Below are 7,081 nucleotides of genomic sequence, written 5' to 3'. Positions count from 1 at the left end.
CAACCAGAGCTTCTCTTAGGCTAGGCAGAACACAGAGGTATAAATATACAGGATGGTGATGCTCTGAGAGTGGTATGATGGGGGCTGCCGGGTGCCAGAGGCAAGGGCCTGGGAAGATTTCAGAACCGGGGACAGGTGAGCTGGGTTTTGGATTGTAAGAAAGGAGTCTTGTCAAGCAGACAGAAGGGGGAGCAGTGTAAAACAGAAGTGAAAAGTGGGGCAGATACAGGCAAATGAGGGGAGGTGGGGTGGAGGGACCCAGATCACGAAGGCACTTGAAGCTGGGGCGAGGACTCGATTCTGAAGCTGGGGGCCACATTAGAAGGGTTTCAGGCAGTGGAAGTCACAGTCAAATCTGTGAGCTGCTGAGTGAAGATTGATTTGAGAACTGGGAGACCCATGGAGGCTGCCCCTAAGAATCAGGACAAGGCCTGGCCTGGGCAGTGGCTGAGGGCGCACAGGGAGGTGTGAGGACAGAGAAGGCCATCCATGGTAGTGTCCCCAGGGCCTGTCCTCATCTGCTGGGTGGATACCCCACAAGGTCAGCCCTGCCTGGACTCTAAGAGAGCTGCAGGGGCAGCTTGAGATAGTCCTCCATGCCAGACCCCAAGACTGAGGATCTGCCCAGACATCCAGCTGCCTTTGGTCCCCTGCATGTGACCACCAGCCCCCAGGCTGCAGCATCCCACCCCACCCTGGGCGAACATACGGACATTCCCGGCCTGCACTGTGTCTCGGGGAGAAGTTCCCACCATTGGTCCCCTGGGGTGAGAACCTCTGAGCCAATCTGGGAACTGAGCTGAAAGAATGAAATGGTCCATTTCCAAACTCTGTTCCAGAAAAAACCTCTAGCTGAGAGTAAGCCGATCCACAGTCAGTCCCAGTTTTGACTGTGTTCTAGGCACGTCCCTTTTCCTCTCAGAGCCTCGATTTCCTCATCTGTATGGTGAGAGAGTTAGCCCTTCCAGCCTTGACTGTGTGTAAATGCACAGAATTTTTTATGGCTTCCCCAGCACTTGCAGCACCCCATGAGACTGATGGAATAGGTATTAATGTGTGCACGATGTAGATGCTAAAATTGAGGCCCGATGACCTACCCAAAGTCAGGAAGCACATGGCAGCAGAGCCCACAAAAGAACCCCGGGCTCCTACTCCTCCATCTGACGCCTTTCCCTCAGAGCAACGCCATCTGCCTTGCTCACGCTGGTGGGAAGATGTTTGGCAATTATGGTCCACTATTCTTGTATGTGTTTGTTTCTGAGTGGGGCTAGGGAGGAGACAGGCCTTCCCATGGGGTCGTCCCCTGCTCCCTAGAATAACTAGCCTGAGTCAGGCCTCTGCTCCCAGGGCGGGGGGCGGGCCTCCTCAAAGACCTGTTAATGAACTGTGGTCCAAACCCAACATGAAGCGTGGCCTCCGATTTCCACCCTGGGTTCCATGGAAGGGAAGGCGGGCTGTGTCCAGGCCTGGAGCCCTTACTGCTCCCAAATCCTGCAGGGGCACAGGGTGTGGACAGACCCACGAGGACAGGGGTGTTAAGCTGCCAGCTGGCTGACTCTGCCCGAGAGATGCTGCAGGCAGAGCAGAGCTCTGCTGAGGTAACAATGCGGCCATGAATCATATTTACAAACACTCCAGTGAGCAGGAGAAGGACATTAATTAAATATTCACATCCTGCAGGGCCTCGGGGAGCCGTGAGGATGAGGACATGATTGCAGCCCAGCGGGAAGCACCGTGCTGCCGGAATGCGGGCAGCCATCCGTCTCCTTCAGCAGCCGGCAGGTCTTATTATGATGATTAATTTTCAAGTTATCAGCAGTAATGCAATCATCCTCCTAGGCCAGGAAAACCCTCTTCATCACTCAAAGCCCAGGCTGGGGCAGCCTCAGGAGGCAGAGGGGGGCACTGAGCTTGTCACTGGGGTGACGAGAGAGAAGCAAACCAGCCCCTCAGCTCTCAGGATCAAAGGCCTGCCTGTGCAGAGCCATGTGGTCTGACCCCAAGGCCCGAGGCCCAAGGCCCCTCAGGTGGGGCTCCCAGGGCTCGCCCAGCTGCCTTTTGATGCTCCCAGGGCTGGCCCAGCTGCCTTGTTGATGGGGAGAAGAGAATAGATTCTCCCGGACATCTGGGAAGGCTGAGGCAGCTGTCCTGCCCATCAGCCCCGCAGAATGAGCCCGGGGGCTTCTATAGACCCACTCGCCCCACATCCGTCAACCTCGATCAAGGAGGGCAGCAGGGAGCTGGGGGCTGCTGGGGCCACTGCAGCATTGTCCTGGAGACGCCTGGTCTGGGGATGAGGGAGGAGGCGGGCGTTTCTCTCAACTGAAAAACCATTAATCCTGCAACAGTGATCGAGCACCCGTGACGAGCAGGCTTTGTGCTGCGCCCGCACGTGCCGAGCAAGGGGCGGCAAGAGGTAATTGATCAGGGATGAACGGGTGTCTCTTCCTTTGTGGACTTTCAAAGGCACCATTTGGTATCCCGAGCAGGGCGATCGATGAGAGGCAGCTGACCCCCCTGTGGCCACCTCCAGGCAGCAGGTGGACAGGCCCAAGCGGGGGACGGTCGGGGGCCAGCTCTGTATCACGTACTGTGCACTGTTGGCTGGGCCGGGGGCCCTTCCCAGTGCAGGGCTGTGGGCCATCAATTTACCTTCTCTTTGCACTGAAAGGGAAGCTGGAACAGTTGCCATGTTTTCTGATAAATTATAGCCAACCGTTCCCCAGGCTTGCAGTCCTGAGGATCCCAGCACTTGTATAAATCAGACTAATGAAAGCCGAGGTTGTCATCTTCGAGAGCAGCAGGCATTCACTCCGTAAACCTTATGGCATGCCCGCTGGGTGCCCGCTCCTGTGCTGAGCCCTGAGGCCATGGAGACATACTGGACTTAGTCTCAGCCTACAAAAGGCCCATGGGCCAGCGAGGCAGGCAGATTACCAAAGGCAGCAAAAAGGGGGCCTGGTGGGAGGAGTCTGTACTTTGGAACAGCTTTTCCTAGCTGTGTGGCCTTGAGCCAGTGCTTCAGCCTCTCTGAGCTTTGGTGGCTTCACCTGCAAAGCAGCTGTGATAACGCCTACCTCGCAGGATGGTCATAAGAATGAAATGAATAAAATGACAATACAGCACCGGGCCTAGCCCGGAGCCTGGCCCCTGGGGGTGGGCTCAGTAAAGGGTGAGTTCCTTCCCTTTCTCCTTGACTCCCTCCACCTGTAGGAAACCTCCCCTCCCCGGGGCTGCAGGAGGGCAGAGGAAGAAATGCTCAACTCCGCCTGGGGTTAGACAGGGAAGGAGTCACAGAGCAGGGGACCTCGAGGTAAGACTTCTAGAAGAGGGGTTGGGGGAAATTGGGGGTTTAGGGGCATGGAATATGGGGGAGAGACAGAGATATGAGCAAATAGCTAATGCAGGATGGAGGGTGCTGAGAAGGGGGAGGTGGGACATAGGCAGGAGACCGAGGGGTGCCTGAGAGCACAGCAGTGTCAGAGAGGAGCCTCCGAGGTTGCACTGAACTGGCAAATGTTCAAATTCAACATTTATGCCTTGAACCTCATAGGATGGATTGGGACAGTGAATTGTCTGTTGAGATGGTTCTGGGCTGGGCCCAGGCCTGAGGATGGAGAGAAGGTGACTGAGAAAGAGCTTCATTGGGGAATGGGGAGGAGAAAAAAGGGCGACTGAGCCACAGAAGGGGCTAGCTTGGCAACAAGTCCACAGCAGGGACACGATGTCTACTCCGGAGAACATATACCCTCCAGACACGGGCTCCCAGGCAGGGAGATTCACAGACGCAAGGCAGAGACCAACCCACACAGAGAACGCCTCGCAGAGCACGCAGATACAAACTAGCAGAGACTGGACATGTGGGCACGCAGAGATGTGCCACAGTTTGCACACACACAGAGGAAGCTTGCACATGAAGCACAGTCACGGAGCATGTATACCCAGATGGTCAGACTAGGGTGGTCAACTCATCCCGGTCTGCCCAGGACTTCTCCATTTCACTGTTTCTCCATGTTCCCCATGTCCTGGAAAACCCCTCAGTCCCAGGCAAACTAGGACGAGAGTTGGTCACCATAACACGGAGACATGCATGACGCACAGGTGTCTGCACACATGGAGACATAGACACACCTGGGCAGATACACTGAGTTACACACAGAGCAGAGGGACACAAGGCACCCAGACATGCCCCAGCCCACCCCAGAGACCAAGTACACACAAACACACCCAGATACAGACACACAAGGGCTGACTCACATGCATGTACACACACACACACACACACACACACACACACACCCCCCTACTGAACAAGAGAAATACCAAAACCTAAACCACTGAATATGCACTGGAAGGACTGATGCTGAAGCTGAAGCTCCAATACTTTGGCCATGTGATGCAAAGAGCCAACTCATTAGAAAAGACCCTGATGCTGGGAAAGATTGTGGGCAAGAGCAAAAAGGGGTGAAAGAGGATGAGATGGTTGGATGGCATCATCAATTCAATGGAAATGAGTTTGAGCAAACTCCAGGAGATAGTGAAGGACAGAGAAGCCTGACATGCTCCAGTCCATGGGGTAGCAAAGACTCAGACACAACTGAACAATAATAAAACCAATAAAACAAAGGCCAAGCAACTTTCAGAAAGAACAAAATCAACCATTGAATCAGTAGACTAATGGGAGGTGGGCCTTGCTTTAATGTTAAAGAAATGCTCCTGGGAAGTGAAGAATAGGAGTGAGCAGACCACAGCCGGGGCCCACACCAGAATCCTCCTAGCAAGGGAAGCTTCTCCAACCCGACTCAGCTAGCCAAGTCCACAGGGGAGTGTCCTGCACCCAGTCCATGAATTGGACACCACCTTCCATCCTCACAGGATGTGGGCAGGATTAAGTGAGCAAACATGTGTGAAGCACCAGGAATAGTGCCAGGCACATAGAGGGTTATGTTCAATACATCCCAACTGTTATGGTACAGATCCTTGGTCCCTGTTTTGAATTTCTGAAACCCCAAACTTACTGAAAACAGAACATCTCTTCCTAACTGGTTAGGAGGCACAACCTTATCCAAACTGACATAACGTTGTTTATCCAATTTCATGTGACTATGCATGTGTCTCTGTGAGAATGTTAAGGTGCTTGATTATGGGAAATCATATTAGTTTTGAAAATGTGCACAGTTCAGAATCTGAAACATATTGGTCCCAAAGGATTCAAATAAGGGACCATGGACTGTTCACCTTTGAATTCGGATAGATGGTGTATCGTTACGTGTGTGTTTGCATGCACTGCCTAACACAGGCATCACCCTTAACAGCATGCAAAGCATAGGTGTCTGTCCAACAGGCATTGCCCTTAACGATACATGTTCACATACATTATCTCATGTGACCCTCCCAGAACCAGGGAGCTCTACGAGTATCAATGTTACCTCTAGTTCACAGACCCACAGCCAAGGCTCAGAGAGTCTGAGTGACTAGCCCAAGTTCACACAGCTAGTTAATGAGGAACTGGGTCTCAAACCTTGGATCCCAGGACTCCAGAGCCCACGTTCTTTCCTTTACACTCCCTTAGCCCCTACTGTCTCGGCTACTTGGTGAAAAACATTCATGGGCATCAATGGAAGCAAATGGAAAGTAATTTCAACCTCAAGTTCAACATTTACAAGCTGAAGGCCCCAGCTGCCTATCACATGGACTAATGTCCAGAGTGCAGGGGTTGGACTGGGAACCCCTGCAGATTTGGGAGCAGGGTCCTGCCTCCACTCCTTCTACTGGTCCCTTGCTGGTTTCAGAGAAGAAATGTTTTTTTCCCTTCTACCTTCATTATAACCATCTGGTCCTCAGAGTCAGTAGCAGCCTGTTTGCCTTTCCTCAAGTTCTCAGTGTTGAACATAGCTTGGGTTTCACAACAGGAGCCCAGAGTTGGCTCAGTGCTTCAGGACATGAACCTTTTATGACAGTACACAGGACAGTGGTTTCTGGGCCCCAGGGGACAGACTATAACCTTGACTTTGAGCAGCAAAGTGTTCCTACAAGGACCCAGACACCCACCCTCAGGTCCCAGCCCTGCCAAGAATAGTCATGAGCTCTTGGGTAAATTACTTAACACACTTGGGCTTTAAGCAATATTTCCAAGTCCCTCCCAGGACTTAAATGCCACATAGTCCAAGAGCCTTCTCAACTCACTTGAACAGCTCCCCGACCATGCCTTCACTGGTCAGGGACCATCTGCAGTGGCCCCTCCCCAGACTGCCAGGGTCATTTGCGGGTTCTCTACCTGGACTTCCCAGCTCTGGTTTTGTTATTTGCTGTAAAAGTTTTCTGATGGGAAAGGGAGTTAGTGTAAAGACCTACAATAGAACAGCAGTTCCCATATTTGGCTGCACATTACAATAAACCCGGGAGGCTTTTAAGAATCAAATGTTCAAGCCACACCCTAGAGTAATTACATCAGAGCCTCTGTGGGAGGCACTCAGGCATTTGTAGTCACTTGGTGTCCCCAGCAATTGCAGTGTATAGTCAAGTTTTATTCATTCACTTAATACATTTTCATTTAATTCTTACAAACTGTTTGTGGTTCAACTGATTCTTTCCCCATTTCTCTTCCATTGCTGCTGCTGCTGCTGCTAAGTCGTTTCAGTCGTGTCCGACTCTGTGGGACCCCATAGACTGCAGCCTACCAGGCTTCTCCGTCCATGGGATTCTCCAGGCAAGAACACTGGAGTGGGTTGCCATTTCCTTCTCCATTCTCTTCCTTTACAGGTCCTTTTCAATTTGCTTTAAGTAAGAAGCCCTCTATTCGACTGTTTTTCTTTTGATTTTCTTTTCTTTTCTTTATTTTTTAATAAAGAAGCATTTATTTAAGGTTTGTTAGTACTGAAGCCTGGGAGATACAGGTGAAAGAAACACTTAAATTGTGTTCCATCAAAATGGGGGAGACTCATAAAGGCAAATTTTCTATTGTTATTTAATCTTTTCCATCCTAGCTAAGCTAGTTTATTTACTGTACTTTAAAAGTGGCTCTAGACAAACACATGATGAAGTTATCCCTCAGTATGTGTCCAGAAGGGCACTAAAGGTA

The 7,081-nt window shown here is 51.5% G+C and overlaps 1 long non-coding RNA gene across 2 annotated transcripts; it reads left to right on the top strand.

Moving 5' to 3' along the window:
• Positions 1 to 1,009: 1,009 nt before the first annotated feature.
• On the top strand, positions 1,010 to 6,864 carry LOC123465226. 2 transcript variants are annotated; one of them, XR_006640366.1, is made up of 5 exons: positions 1,010 to 1,598; positions 1,681 to 1,782; positions 2,349 to 2,416; positions 3,214 to 3,313; positions 6,641 to 6,864. It is a non-coding gene; the product is annotated as an uncharacterized LOC123465226 (long non-coding RNA). The 2 variants fall into 2 exon arrangements; XR_006640365.1 differs by having other exon boundaries at positions 1,010 to 1,782.
• Positions 6,865 to 7,081: the final 217 nt, after the last annotated feature.

The sequence above is a fragment of the Bubalus bubalis genome, chromosome 20 (genome assembly GCF_019923935.1).
Source record: "Bubalus bubalis isolate 160015118507 breed Murrah chromosome 20, NDDB_SH_1, whole genome shotgun sequence".
In the NCBI taxonomy this organism is placed as follows: Eukaryota; Metazoa; Chordata; class Mammalia; order Artiodactyla; family Bovidae; genus Bubalus; species Bubalus bubalis.
This window is presented reverse-complemented; position numbering and strand designations above follow the sequence as displayed.